We start from the raw sequence: 16,422 nt of genomic DNA, 5'->3' as shown, positions 1-16,422 counted from the left end.
GAGGTGCAAAACAGAAAAACGAATTAACCTTTATTTAAACATTAAATAACAGATTAAGGTCTTGCTTTCCTGCAATGTTAACTATGTTGAAGCACTTATTTTAACTGATATTATACATATGGATTATACTCTTATGTATGTAGATAGAATAAGAAATGTGCAGAATATGACAGTTTAATGGTGGAGGTACACACATATTGATAGATGTCTTGAAATGCACTGTTGAGGGACCTGTGACCCAAGTTTTTCATTCATTGCATAACAACACCGTAGTTGTGTATATGATATGTCAATAAACCTTTAAAATCTTGAAATCTTGAAAGGGATGTGCAAAATAGCCATAATATACAGTCTTTAATTAACTATTAGTAGAGAATAACGAGTAATTAATATACTTTATTACTCGTTTCCATTAATGTCAATTGCAGATACATGTTTAGTCTTCTCAAGCACCAACTATCAAATATCTCATTTTACTCAGGTGTAACTAAAGTCTGATTTAAGGGTTGTTTATATTTCACATCATTAATCAGAATCTGCAAAGTAACTCAAATAAGTGTAGTGTAGTAAAAATACCAGGTTAACCTCTGAATTGTAGTGGAGTAGAATTACAAAGTATCATTGAGCTGTCATGTGGGTATATATTAATGCTATATATTAATGCTGCGCATTATGGACAGCGATTTTCACCCATTTATTAATTATATGTTTTACATTTGATAACACCAATGTGTTTAATACTGGCAACTTCTAATTGTGGGGAAAACGAAAACGTTCAGTAGAGATGTCCCATAGAACATTTTGCGAAACACAATAGTGTAGTGTGTAGTTCTGGGGGGCGTTCGATTCCAGTTTTGGATTGTCTGGCGTGGTTTCGTTCCATTACAAACAGCTGTTTGACGCTCGGCGTAACCTTGGCGCACTGCCACTCCAACATCCAATCCCAGACCTTGAAGAGTAATCACGGGGACTGTAGTCCTAAAGTTAAACGATAGCTGGGGATTATGGGTAGTGTAGTGTCTTCGGCCATCCTAAACTCAAAAATGTTGACAATCGCAATGATGCTCGAAATGTCCCTTATAGGCCTACGTCTGTTTCCGGTTATTTTTATTTTGAAATTCAGTTCCTGACGAACACCAAAAAAGACCGAGATTATGGAATTAAACCAATAAATAAAAGCAAGGATAATTGTGTGTTATTGGTGAGTAAATAACAGTGTGTTATTTTGAAAAGAATAACAAATTAGAAAAAAGGAAAAAAAGATTTTAAAAATACGAGGCTCTGAGCCCCATGTATTTTCCTCACAGACGGCAAAACTAAAGGTCTACAATAAAGACCTAAATTAATATTTGGGATGTTCTTGCCTTTAGATTCTCCCAATAAGTCCAAGTACAGAGGGTGACTTTGCTGTGAAAAAACACATTTCCACCAAAAAAACATTAGCATTCATGAAGTAATCGTCGTCATAACTAGCAAACTAAACATCATGTACATGTACTGCACAAATAATCAGAAATAAAAACTCATTACTCGCATAAAATGACATCAAAACACATTTTAATGGCCAAATGAACCTTAAAATAGGCATTTTCCACCGAGAATAACACGAAGGTCAGCCATCGTTGTTGATCACGTGGTCTATGAAGGTCTATGGGACGCCCTGCCCGTAGAAGCCTGACGGGCAAGGGGTACCCTGTACGTAATATAGCGATGGGGAGGGGCCCTGACCGTCCGTCAATATGTGACGGGATGGGAGTGAGAACGTACGTGTGTGTGTGTGTGTGTGTGTGTGTGTTTTCGCAGGGTACAATTTTCCACCAGGTGAAAGCTTTGTCCCTGTATTGTTTCAAAACCTGAAATTGAAAGATATATTTTAATTTATGAGAGGAGGCAGTTGAATAGACTGCACTGTATAATATATTGCATAAGAGTGGTAAGAGGTAATGATTTTATGGGTGTTTAAAGCAGGTGAATGACTTCCAGAATGACTATTTCTAAGAAGCATATACTTAATGTGCTTTGTGTATTTCATTGGTTCGTGTGGTGCCTTATCGTCTGCGCTAGGTGTTAGCCTCTGGGCAGAGTATGTGTTTGGTGTGTGTGTGTGAGTATCTTTGTATGTGTCAATGAGTTTGTGTGTGTCTTTCTCTCTCTGTCTGCGGCTAATCTCACATGTCATTCCTAATATTTTGTTGTGCCCATTTATGAGTGTATGTTCGAAAACCTCTCCATGTTATTGACTGTTTTATACCATACTGGATAGTGGACCCCTCACTCCTCTAAAAAGGCTGTCAGGGGCCACTAGTGGTCAACAACTTCAGACGCAAAAGCTATTTCTAGCAAGGCTAAATAAATGCCTCACCTTTCTACACATTTTAGCCTTTTCCATTGCTCAAATCTGCCATCCAAAGTGCTCTCTTGAACCAGAGTGTCTACAGATGAATCCCTCTCCTCATATGTTCTAATCCACCAAAGCAATGCCCTATAAGAGATATATTCATCTCTATTTGTGTAATCATCGTTTCCATCTTGACTTTAAGGGAGGGACAGGGCTGTGACACTGATAAGAGTGGATAAGTTTACAATCCTAATAAAGTTTTTAATCAAACCAATAATATCTTAAGCCATTTTGTTGTACACAGAAACTGAAACACGTGTTGGTATATTGACCAAAATGGAAACATTTAGAAAGCTTGCATTGATAATATTGTGTACTTATTTTTCAATTTTATTTTCTTCAGATATTTCCTGATTTGTATCATTTTTAATGATTGCATTTTAAATATTTAACTCAAAGTTGAGCATGTTTAAAGCAACATCGACTTAAATGGGTGATGAGTTTCATTTGAATTCACATTCAGGTAACATCCTGTACAGCATGACGGTCACAAGTCAGAGAGCAGGAAGCAGACGGTATGCTGATCTTGTGAATGACAACACTCTCAAATACACACAGCTTATTGTATATAGATTTTTTAATAACAACATGTTAGATAATTACTGTGCCTTCTCTGCTAAAGCTGTGTGATCAAGGTATTCATCTTGTGTGTTCAAGTATTTTGTTGTACTTTCTGTTTTGTTAGTGTGTGTATGAGTTTTTATCCTGTATGTATTTATTTGTATACAAGATGTTCTACAGGTTTCACATGCCTGCATGCCTGCGTGAGCGTGAGAGTGTGTTTATTGAGTTTGTCTGAACTCGGTACAAACAAGATAAAGTGTGCTTTAGTATCATGCCTGTCCTCAGGGCCTCGTTGTCACATGACCTCATTTTGTGTTGCCAAGACGATACCTTATGTCAGGGTTTAACCTAATGCTCCGATCCGGCCCGTGACCTTGGTACGTGTCTTTTCGCTATGGTAACAGCCTCCGGGGCTACTGTAAGTGAGCCGAGTACGCTTGACGCTCGCATGGAGCATTTAGTTCTCTCCTTGAGCATCAAATGAGGCACTTTGCTACATTTATTTACCAAGAGAAGATTAACTCACTCCATTACAGGAACACCCTTCAACAAGGTCATAAAAATAGATTTACACCTGCGTGACACATGATACCAGAGTCTTATGCTCCAAGCTACTGCAAAATCACTGGAGTAGTTTGATATGAGGAGCTTTGCATTGTATTTGTAAACGGAAGATTAGGAAGTGCTGAAACTCTAAGTGTTTAACTCACTTCTTAAATAGTATTTATGTTCTTTAATTATGATAATACAGAGTAGAAAAAAGAGAAGTGGGGTACTGTTGTAAGAGAAATGTTTTAACAGGACACAAATACATTGTATTTATGAGTTTATTATTATGGTCAACTAACAGTTTATATAAAAGAGCTTTATGAAACTGCATTGAATCAGTGTGTCACATGTTTATCTGTGCTTTTAAGGAAGAAACATTAACCATTTTAGCTCAGAATTCAATTTAACGTTAATTCTCCATCAGGCTAAGAACCAAACAAAAGAAAAACCAACAACAACATTTTGTTTCTAGAACAATACTAATTTGCTTTCCATTTAATCATATTAGCTCTCAGTTTACCAGAGGCATTTGGTCAAAGGGAGACATTGTCCTCACCAGACAGTTAACAAAGTTCATGAAAGAGACCTTAATGCCTCCTAATGTTTTTCTTTCTGAGGAGGACACACGTCTCAAAGCTGTGTCTCATGCGGGTAAACAAAGCATGGTTGCCATGCCGATGGGTCGTTGGTATATAAATAGCATGGGTGTTTGTTCTGAATAATCCTGAGAGAGAGAAAGAGGCAGTGTTTTGGGCAACTCCTGTGTGGAACTGTTGTCCTTATGTTGCAAGCAGAGCCAGCTTGTAACAGTAGAAAAATAAAAAGCCATATCAGGAACACTTAGAAAATGGTGTTAATGTTTCCGCTGTGTCTCCCTGTAGGGAATGGTGACAGCGCCTGCAGACAGACAGACGTGGACAGACAGGCACCCGGAGCCCTGCCCTCCCATTGGTGGAGAGATCCAGACTTCACAGCAGGAAGTGCAGCTCCAGTCGGTTGTCAGCTCTCCACTGAGCAGCAGGCCCCACCTCCTCCACCCAGGAAGCTCTGCCCCCCCCGCTCAGGTAGGGAGAAAGCAGAAAGAGTCTAACCCATAATATGTGTTTGGTTCAGATCAGATAATTACATACGCCCCTTTCCCATTCTAGCTCCGTGCTCAAGCTTTTCTGGTTCGGAACCGGTTCTTCTTTTCAGCCCCCGTTTTGTTCACACCGCCCAGAGCTCGACTGGTGCTTTTCAGGCTCTAGCTCCGAACCGGCCCTGGAACCGCGTTGGTGTGAAAGGGGCAACAAACGTTTGGTTAGTTTGTTCAAACTAACAATCAAACTCTTCATTCACATCACAAACAAACTGCACCACAGTGGAGCTTTTGTGATAACAAAACATAAAACCTATCTGCTGATTTTAAACTACAGTATTTACATAGTGGTCATATAAGCTTGCATAAGAGATTGAAATACTAATGCAAGATCATTTGGTAACCAGGCATTTCCATAATCATTTGATTTCCCTGATCAATCAGACTGCCAATAGGAGTTTTAACTTTGCGGACCGATCATATTTCAATTTTTTTGTCAAAAAGCCATGTGTTTATGCAATGAGTATAAGACGCTTCTTTTTCAGCTGTTTCTACATTTAAAAAATGTTTTTATCACATACAAGCTCTAGTTGTAGTGTTACGAAAGTACTTTTCATGAGCTCTTTCATGTGACACCAGATAGGATAAAAACATGAGATGCAGCGAGGTGTTGCATGACATGCTGTGGATGAGCAGAATAACAGATGTGAAAGAGACTGTAGATCAGCAGACTTAACTGACTTTTCTTCACAACAATGAGAGGCATTATCACATTGTTTTCAAATGATCCACTGACAAGAGAAAGAGAACATTATTAGATTGGTAAACCCAGCACTAATTATCTTATCTGCTTTAGATCTGCAAAGAAGACAAGTAGACGAATAACAACATAATTGCAATGGATTAATCATTAAACATATTTTTCATGCAAAAGGCAGATGTGTTCATCCCTTTCCCATACGGAGATATCCTGCTTTTCTTTGCTTTACAGTATATCATGAAACCCAAAGTCTCTCAGTGTTGTACTGACAAAAAAAATCCATTTAAAGACTTCACCTTTGACTTGACAAACAGGGATGGACATATTTCACAGTTATTTGACATTTTATAGAACAAATGATCGTCATATTCATCCATAATTTAATATAGTTCTGGCTGCAGTTAGCTGTCAGCGTTGGAGTTGTAACATAACATAGTCAGAAGAACAGATGTGCTTATGTGCGTTTGTGTTATTTATTATGTGTTTTCCTGTAGAGGATAAACTTGTCTGGGCCTGTCTGAGCTCCCCCCCTCTCTTCCTCCATGTGATTTGTCTGATTGTTTCCTTTGCTTTCCTGACCTTCCCACTGATGTCTTCTCTCCCTCTAAACTCCCTCCATTTCACTTAGTCTCTATCCTCTCTTTATCTGAGCTGCCTCCTCTCTTCCTCCTCTCTGTTTCCTCACCCTCCACACGTCAGCCCTTTATCTCCGTCTCACCAGCTGTGTGCTGCAGCTCTCCTATGGGGGAGAGTAGACTGAATAGAGGGGCTTACTGAGGACACTGAGAAAGCCAATCACTGCCTTTTCGTCTCCTCTCTCGTGTCCTTTCCTCTGTCCTAAGACTCGGCTGTGACCAATCCTGTGTCCTCTGTTTTCGGCTGCTCGTTGTGCCTTCAGCATCTCAGATTTTGAAGCATTTCAAGACAGGATGTGAGGTAAAGATATTTCACAAAAACAGAAAATACAGGCTGGATGTTTTTACAAATTCCCATGAATTTACAGATATTCAGAAGATGAATTGGTTCAAATAAATCACTAAACTCAAATAGAAGTGTCTTTGGAGTCTCTTACGAGTTGCAGCTGCTTTTGACGAAACACTATTTTGTTTATACCCTTCATAAATATACGGTTACACTTGACTCACCATCAGCATCATTAGATTTGCCGCCAGCGTGCCTGGGGACTGATCTTCATAACTATACAAATATGTTTTGAAGTACAGACTAATTAGTTTATTAAATTAATGTTGTACCAATTCAGAGAGGAGAGGTGTACATTTAGGAGAGCTTCTGAGAGAACATGTAAAGGAAAGGTAATATACAGATGAAAGAAGGGAGATAAATAAATGAAATTTCAGAATATAAAGTAGTCTTATACATTTTGTTTTGTTTCTTTCTCACTCACAAAGATCCCACCTTTCCTTGCCCTCCGTCTCTCCTCCCTGTCTCCTCCTTTATTCACCCGTCACTTTTGCAGAATGGTGATTACACATTTACACGCCCGGCTTCTTTCTGCCTTCATTCGCTTTTGTAAATGTACCGTCGACAGTTGCTTTTCTCTGAGCAGAACGCCTCAGAAATGAGCAGATGGAGGGCTGACAGTCAAACAATGACGCTGGGCGGTAAGTCCCGTGATCAACACATGTCAGAAAATGGCTGTTAATGGAGGGACCATATACAGTCTGTCAGCCTTCTCTATAGGGGATGGATCCATATTTGTCTAAGTGCCTGTTGAAGATGTAGAGTCAGAATACAATCACTTAAGCTTTAACAAAAGCGTCAGGATGTTTGGCATGTGCCTTATGTTCTATCCTCATGGCTTACAATAAGTGAAACTGTAGAATAAGCTTCTTACAAGAGACAGAGCTCACTGCATGTCATGCATACATATTACACTTTCCTTTTGAATGTGAGTAAAGATAGTGCTCCTTGAGTGTGTTAAAGGTCAATCCTGCTTGTGTGAGTGCGTGTTAAAATCGACTGGTAAACAATGCATTGCATTGTTTTTGCTTGACTATTAAACTTGTCTGTTTTTTGTTCTTTTTAACTTTAGGGAAAGAACTATTTTACTTTTTGTGTAAAGTACAGTAATACAAAGATTATCCAGAAGACTATTTATCTTATATTGGTTCATCTCACAATGTCTATACTTAGGGGGAAAATTACATGTCAATATTGTATTATTGACCTATGGTTGTAGACTGGGATTGCTGTTTTCAGCCGCATTTGAACACATATTATTATTTTAAAGAATGGGGTGATTAAACAAATAGAATTTTAAATGTGCAATTATGATAATTTAGTGTAAGTTAGTTGAGTTATTTAATGGTCAGTAACAGGTTTGCCCAGCCATGTTTTTCAAATTATTTACACAAATGTCTGGGAATATGTTACTAAGTGTACTGGTCCATACATTCTTAATTATATATGACTTTCCAGGAAAAATGATTACATTTCTCAAAAAGTGAATGCCTACAGTTGTTACCAAATTATATATTTCTATCCAAGAAACTTGAAGCAATTAATAACTAGATGCTTCTTGATTTCATTGTGTTTTATTAAGTCAGTTGTCAACTCTACTGTACAGGATTCATAGAAATAAGAGACACCATCAGGTAGGGCTGCTCAATTAATCGTATTTTAATCACGATTACGATTATGGCTTGCAACGATTACGAAAACAACGTAATAAAACGATTATTTTTTTATTATTATTAGGCTATTATTCTTTTTTTTTAAAAATAATTTCAGTTGAATTATAATTATACTTAAAGTTCAGGGTAATCAACTGTTAAAAACATACTGTCAACTTTTTTTTTCTCCAATAAATGGATGTTTTCAAAGACAATGAATAATCATTTAATAATTGCAATTACAATTATTGACCCAAATAATCGAGATTATGATTTTTGCCATAATCGAGCAGCCCTACAGTACCATCAGGCTTCTGTCTGCTTTCACATTGATCTGCTCATTAAGTCTCTTTCATTACTCCTCCACTGTTACTTTAAATTCAGTCCCCAGGGCTCATTTGCAAAATATGCTTTGCTTTGATTTTGTTATCGCGTAAGTCAAGGAGAAAGAGTAAACTTTTTAAAGTGTTGAAGAGGAAATCTGACAGCTTTTTTATAGATTCAATCAATTCTCAGGGATTGATTTCTTTGTTTCATTTGTAACTGAAATGACTCCTACCCACTCTCTCATGGTTCGACTGAATGCAGCCCGCAGCAACGGCTCACAGTAATCATAAAATATGTCAAATTACCAATTACCCCAGCATTGCTCTCTATAATAAAGCTTCAGGAGCCTTTAGATGTTCGACAACGCCAGAGGGTGTCAGTCCTTGAACAGATGCTTTATAAAGTAAACTGAGCCTGTCCCTGTTGTTGGGCTTTAGACTGCACTCCTTTGGTTGCTGGATAACACCAGATAAGGTTAACGTTAATAACATTAAAATGTCAGGCATACAGAAAATTAATTAAAAGTCTCATAGGTTTCCTGTTGGTAAGAAACTGTTACATTCTGTTTAAAGTGTGGCCTTCAAAGGGTTAAGCAACCTGCGTAAATGGAGAGGTCCCCCCTCTCTCTCTCTCTGTGTGTGTGTGTGTGTGTGTGTGTGTGTGTGTGTGTGTGTGTGTGTGTGTGTGTGTGTGTGTGTGTGTGTGTGTGTGTGTGTGTGTGTGTGTGTGTGTGTGTGTGTGTGTGTGTGTGTGTGTGTGTGTGTGTGTGTGTGTGTGTGTGTGTGTGTGTGTGTGTGTGTGTGTGTGTGTGTGTGTGTGTGTGTGTGTGTGTGTGTGTGTGTGTGTGTGTGTGTGTGTGTGTGTGTGTGTGGATTTCGCCTTCTCTATTTTCTTGTAATAGCTGCGCTATGCTTTATTTGATCTGGGCCCCCGCAACGCATGCACACACACACACTCTCGCACCTGCCAACTTGTTACGGCAGCTGCCCCAGAACCAAGGAGGGAGAGGTAGAGAAAGGAGGAGAGAAAGTAAAATACATGAAGGTAGAAAAGAGACAGTTTATAGAAGAGTAACGGAGACAAGAGTAGTAAGTTGCATCTTAAAAGAAAGTATTATCTTCTGAATGGGTTCTGGCCACAGAGAAGAAGTAATTACATTAGGACTCATTGATTCATCTCCTGTCCTCTGTCGCCGTCTTTCTCTCTGTCTCACTTCTGTCCCGCCGTCTTTGCTCATGGTGCCACCCCCCTCCACACACCCTCTAACACACACCTACTGTTTCTGCACAGTCAGCAATTACGTAATTACCCTGCCCAGTTCATCCAGACTGCTGTTTTTATTTCTTGAATTACTTCGATCAAAAGAGAGGGATAGAGAGTAGAGGAGGAAGATAAACAAAGAGCGGGGGAAATAAATAATGGACCGGAGACTGCCTATTGTGTGTGCTCTGGAAAACAACAACTTAACAAGAGTACTTTGGAACAAATCAATTAAAGTGTTTTCAATCAAGGCCATTCTGTCAACATGTTTGACATTTTACAAAATGGTGTAAATGTTAGTAGGTAGGAAATTGTTTTAGATAGAAGACGATACAATAAAAGGACATGTTCTTGCGATATTTTACATCAAGCAACCTTATGTGTGCAGACCTAACCTTAAGATAACTGTAGCATAAACCTTTTTGAAATGCTCCTCAGAGCAGCAGCACAATACATCTTCTGTTTTTCTCTACTGCTCGACAAAGCAGTTATGTCAGAGTATTGATACAACAGCTTTCTTTTATCATGGTTGATACAATCATAAAAGGGAACATCATAAAGGGCTCTTTATGTTCTGAGAACCACAGAACAAAAATCGATTTAAGTATAATAACTCTTTTTAACCGGACATTTCTGCAGCAGGTTCCTTAATGTTTCATACGGGCACCGTGTGTTTACAAAGGGGGGGTGAGGAAGTCAGGCCTAATAATCATACAGGGGGTCTAATGGCTTCCCTCGCAGGAGCTAATCAGTGCGTCGGCTTTGCTGTGTGTTTCATTACTCTGATAAACATCCCTGTGTGTACGGAGCCTTTCTGCAAGGCTGTGAATCCGTGTTTGCCTGTCAGCATGTTTGTTGTGTTAATACGGCATATACCTTCCTCTATATGTGTCTGCATCTGCATGTGTGTAAAGTGAGTGGGCGAATGTATGTTAGAGACCCACCCTTCAGTAGTTTCAGTGTGCCACAACATGCTGAATGCAGATGTAAGGGAAATGTGAAATGTCATGTGGAGCTGTGGGGTATCGGCTGGAATTCGGCCAGCAGCATCGGAAACACGTGTTGCTGTAGGTCATCACTAATGAGGTGTGTGTGTGTGTGTGTGTGTGTGTGTGTGTGTGTGTGTGTGTGTGTGTGTGTGTGTGTGTGTGTGTGTGTGTGTGTGTGTGTGTGTGTGTGTGTGTGTGTGTGTGTGTGTGTGTGTGTGTGTGTGTGTGTGTGTGTGTGTGTGTGTGTGTGTGTGTGTGTGTGTGTGTGTGTGTGTGTGTGTGTGTGTGTGTGTGTGTGTGTGTGTTAAAGGTCCCCTATTATTCTCTTTTTCATCAATATATTATAGGTCTCAGATATATACAAAACATGTCTCTGAAGTGTTTGGCTCCAAATACCAAACAGATCATTGCAGTATCCCATAATCCCCTCTGTTTCAGCCCTGTTTCAAAAGTGCTGATTCTGTGTCTGTTACTTCAGATGAAAATAAGGAGCCCCTCCCCTCTGAGAGATATTTGGTTAAAAAGAACACAATGGTGCTCTAGGAGGAGATTCAGGTGATAAGGTGGGCGGGTGTTACCTTGGTTGGTTATTGGCTAATGGTTACAGAAGCCCAAAAAAAAAAATGTTCTGTGTGGGTGCCATTATTCACATAAGCTTGCTTGTCTGCTTTCAGGGCGATTAATCCACCGTCCTTCCCAACTCCGACCCACTTTTGTTGCTCTTTCTTTGTTTGCTCGTGATTCCCTCTCCCTATAGCATTAAGCAATGAGTAATGACGACTGACATCATCTCTGGACTAATTGTCCAGAGCGATCTGATTGCATTAGCTGTTATTCCTTCAAGGTATTCCCTGTCCTCCGCCCCCGCTTTGAAATATATCCCTCATTGTTTTTCATAGAGCAACTTATAGCTTTGGTGTGGCATTTGTATCGGTATCCTTGTATTCAAAGTAGGATTTCACCGGTTGGTTGTAAAATTTGCACTTTTATGGTCTGTGCGTTCTAACCTGAAAAGTAGCTAATATGAAATGCTGCGTTTGCTGTCGAGCCTTGACTGGTCTTAATAATTGTCATCATCTCAAATGCACGTCTCAGGAAACCTCAAGGATATTAGCAACGCGCTACAGGGACACTAATATATCACTGAAATGTCTCTGGTTATTGTGTAGATGCTCTGGAAAGAAAGCAATAAAGATTGAAAAATGAAGTTGCGCTTTAGATTTACTAACAGCCACGAGAGGCTTTTTCCCCACCACTCATCTCTCAACCTTTCCAAGTGAGGTAAAATGATTAAAGTAATGGATGCCCCCCACCCCCCACACACACTCCAACCATTCCCCTGCTCTCCTTCACACTCACTATTCTGTACGCTCTGTTCTGCACATTAGCGCGGCCCCGGGGATGCCCTCGCTCACCGCGGCTTAATGCAATCACACCTCTAGTGTAAGTGCACGGAGAGAGAGACAATGGAGAAGAGAAATTGGGGAAGAACTGAAGGGGGACTGGTGGGTGGAAACTGGCGGGAGTGAACACATCAGAGGATGATAATTACCTCCAGGCAGCACAGAGAAGTCATGCAAAGGAGATCATTTACAGGTTTTCCTGTCAGTCGAGGTACCTGTGTAATTTCACGGCACAGAGGTCATACAATCCTGGAACTACTCATTTCCTGTAAATTCTTTACTAGAAATGTCATTATGATGTTTTTCAAGTCTGTTACGCATGGAACGTCATGTTACACTTTAATTGGCTGAAATGTTTATATGAATAGTAATTGGTAAAGTTTTGAACAGTTTGGAGTTGGGAATACTTTTTTTCATTGTATCCTTAGGTCAAATTTCTAGAAAAAAGAACAGAAGTTATGCATTTTACATTTAAAATGGTAACATGAAAAAAGCTAACCTCAGCTGAAAAGTAACAATAAAGGTGGCACTTATCCTCAGATGTTTTGATGGATCATACGGCAGGGGTTCATGGCGACAAACACTTTCCCTCCAGGAGCAGTCGAACTCAGTTCAGCAACTTCAGCTTTTAGTGAGATGAATGGGAATGGCCTTTGTGGGCCCTGGGAAGTCCTGATGCTGAGACCTATAGAAAGCTTATTGCATTTACTACACAGCTGTATGATAAAGTGCCGTCTTTCTGACCACCCACAGACTGTTTGCTCTCTATGGAGGCGTGTGATGCAGTGGGTTGTGCGTTGGTGTTCGGATCAGGGGGTCACAGGTTCAAACCCCACTGCAGTCAGCATGTCGTTGTGTCCCTGGGTAAGACACTTCACCCCAAATTGCTCCTGTGGGGATTGTCCACAGTATTGAGTATGTAAGTCGCTTTGGATAAAAGCGTCTAACACAGAGGCGGATTTAGGATTGTAGGAGATCCCTCCAGCACCGATTTCTTTCTCCGTCAGTTCCCGCTGTCGCTCTGACAAATCCCTCTTTCTCTTTCGGGGTGTGGCCATTTGGGATTCCCCTCAAGTCATCGCTGACGCTGTGGGTGTGGGGATTCCCTCTTCTCTGCGGTCCTCTGAGTCTGTAAAATGGCGTTGCTTGGCAACAATTACTGTTTCGCGTGTATTCACGTGGACGCGCATCTTAAGACCAGGCGCAGCTACGCCCAAGACTAGTCAGGCTTGGTGCACTCGGTGTAAATTCGAATCACTACGTCGGAAGTAGCTAAGCCCGACGTTAGAGTTAAGCCCTAATTTTTTACGCCCATCTGGTGCACTCCACTCCCGGGGCTTTTCAGAAAACATCCGGGGCTTGAGCCCAAGTAGCCACCCCATAGCGCCGCCACTGGTCTAACAAGTGACATGTAATGTAATGCTCTCCACCCTGTGTGGTTCTCCGGCTCTGTGTCTCCTTATCTTTTTCTCTTTTTCACATCTTTGTCAGATTTAGCTTCTTTCTTCTCCCTTTCAGCTGACTGTGTCTTTATTCCAGCTTTTCTCCGCATGGCTCTCTCTAACTCCTTGTTGTGACTTTGCAGCGCTCTCCTCTTGTCTCCCCCCTCTTTTAATAGTTAGCAGCACTGTGACATTATCAGCCTCGGCTGTTTCATGCTATTTACATTTCCTCTTCTTAGGTTGTGAGCACGGCTGAGCAGACACTGAGAGATTCTTCTAATTGGCAAAGGTGTTAGTCACGTTCATGCAGGTGTAATTCGGTATTAAACTTAAGCAGTTAGCTCCAATCCCTGCCTCTGAACCTCTGTGATCAAAACTTTGAAAAAAACTTCAAAGTTTCTATTAAGACAGTATAAGAGAGTGATGCACAAACCCATACATATACATTTGTATTGTTTTTCTGGTGCCAAGCAATGTTATTTTACATAATTTTCTGGATATTTTAAGTTCTGTGTAGTTCTTCTAAGAGCTGAACTTTCTCTTTTCTGTAAAACTAAAGTTTTCCTGCGTGATTGTGGTTAGCCGTCTGAAAATATCTCACCATTATTCTTGTTCTGCATAGTGCTGTATGTACCAAGCCTTCATGCCATCACATATTTTTCCGAGCGCCCTGTTCTACAGTGCTGATGGATGTCCACTTACGAGTAGGGCTGCACGATTTTGGGAAAAAATCTAATTGCGATTTTTCTGACAAATATTGCGATTGCGATTCGAATTGCGATATTTATTTTTAAGCGACCCAATGGAAGTTTATTGTAAAATGCGGCCATAACTCCGGCTAGGAAGGTCGTATCAACATACTCTAGCATCCCCGCAGCCCGAGCTACGACTGAAAGAACTAAACTTACATGAAACTTCCGTTGGGTTGCTTTAGAGTCAAGCTTCAGTTAAAGATTCACCCTGTAGTAGAAACATGTGATGGAGCGTCACTAACCTGACTCAGATGGTTTGTTTCACCAAACTATCTAGGAAAGCTCCATTGGAAGCCATTTGGAAAGGGCAGGCACTTTCAAAAGCACTTGGCAGGTGATTGGATCAATCTGTCTATCACCTTCTATCATGGGCCACTTCTGATTGATTAACAATGGCTGGTACATGTGGAGCACAGCACTTCTGATTGGTGTGGATGAATGACACACAAGAAAAGAAAAAAAAATGTAAAAAAAAAAGTTAAAAAAAATCGCAGGCTTTGCGATTTGATAATCGCATCATCTCGAATCGCGATTTCGATTTAAAATCGATTAATCGTTCAGCCCTACTTACGAGTGTCTCTATATACTCTCCTCTAAGGCTGCGGCCACACGAGGACGAAAACGGTCGTTTGCGTTACTGTTTAATGTCATATAGACCGTTCGGCCACACGAGGACGACCGAATACGGCACTAAACGACTGAGGAAACGATATCGGGTCCCAAGGTGGATAGAACGGCATACACAACGCTCTGGGGGGTCCAACGGCTCCGTGTGTACGCCCTATTTTCTGATAATGATGAGGCAATAGCCCCGCCTCTCCCCACCTCTGCTGCTCACCCCCGCGTCAAAGTAAACTGCACCCTGAATTCAGATTATTTATCTTTCTCTCGATATGGACCTAAACGCGAGTGAAGTCTAATCTGACAGGACGGAGACACGCAGCTCTGCTCACCTGCAGCTCCTCCCGCTGCAGCAAAACACACACTTCAAGTCAGATCATCACCCTTAGCTATTTTAATTACCTCTCAAACTACCTAAACTAGTTATAAATATGTTTATTTTTACTGTCGGCCGGGTCACTCATTACTGGATCAGCTGCTGCATGAGACAGACACTGACGCTGTCCGAAGAGAGGGAGGAAAAAGAGAGGCTTGGTGTATTTTATTATTATATTGTATAGAGTCGTTATTCATTTGTTTTAAAGCTCAATAAATAACAAAGAAGACCTTTGACCGGCACTTTTATAATTTTGTCCGGAAGATTTCAACTTTAATACACGTTGACTGGTCAAAAACTCTGCCCGGTTCCCTCGGCCCCCACCGCGGAGAATAAACAGAAGGGCAACCATGACAACCATGCTTCTTCGCTGCTTTTGTGGAGGAAGTTACAGCGCCACGTACAGGCTCCTGCATATGTACTGCAGCTTCTCCAGCGGTTGGAGCTAAACGGAGCTGTCTCGTGTGGACAGACACTATCCGGATAACTATAGTGTGTGGACGGAAGCTTTTTTGCGTTTGCGTTAATCCTATGCATTTAGCCGTTTTCGTCCTCGTGTGGCCGCAGCCTAATGCTCCTGTCCTCGATCCTGTTCTCGATCCTGTTATGTGTGGAGAGGTGTGGGCTAATGGCCCATTGAGACAAACTGTTTCTCTTCACTTGGGGGAACAGAGTGAACTTGGTATTGCACCCTGTGGCTTCCTCAATGGCTTAACAATAGCAGAGGGGCTTCGGCTGAGGGATTTTAATCATCCAGGGTGATAGCCGGCAGACATTATTCAACACGGCTAGCTGGGAGATTTTCAAACTCACAGCATTTGTTGGCACACAAATACAAATTCCTAAAGGATATATTTCCATTCGTTACAATGTTTTATTATGAATTTCTTTTTTTTTTATAAATAAAATGTCACAAAGATCTTGAATAAAATACTGATTACAGTAGCTTGTGTTGACCAACTAACAGTCCAAAAGCAAATTGAGTACATATGTGATAATGACAAATAAAAACAGCATATCTTCTTATTTGAGATGTTGTAACTCGCAGATGTTTGGGATTGTTTCTTAACATTTTTCTCATAATGGTAAATAATTAACATTAAACAAAGACTTTTGTGATGATCAACTCGATAGGATAATCATTTCAGCAGTACACATGACCTGCGAGTTATCTTCCCAAGTCAAAGTGTACAGTAACTGTTGCTCGAAACAATTTACATGACCTCAAGAAATTCTTCACTTGGCATCATTAGCACAAATACATCTTCCG

The sequence above is a fragment of the Pseudochaenichthys georgianus genome, chromosome 11, assembly GCF_902827115.2.
Source record: "Pseudochaenichthys georgianus chromosome 11, fPseGeo1.2, whole genome shotgun sequence".
NCBI lineage: Eukaryota > Metazoa > Chordata > Actinopteri > Perciformes > Channichthyidae > Pseudochaenichthys > Pseudochaenichthys georgianus.
Note: the sequence above shows the minus strand (reverse complement) of the source record.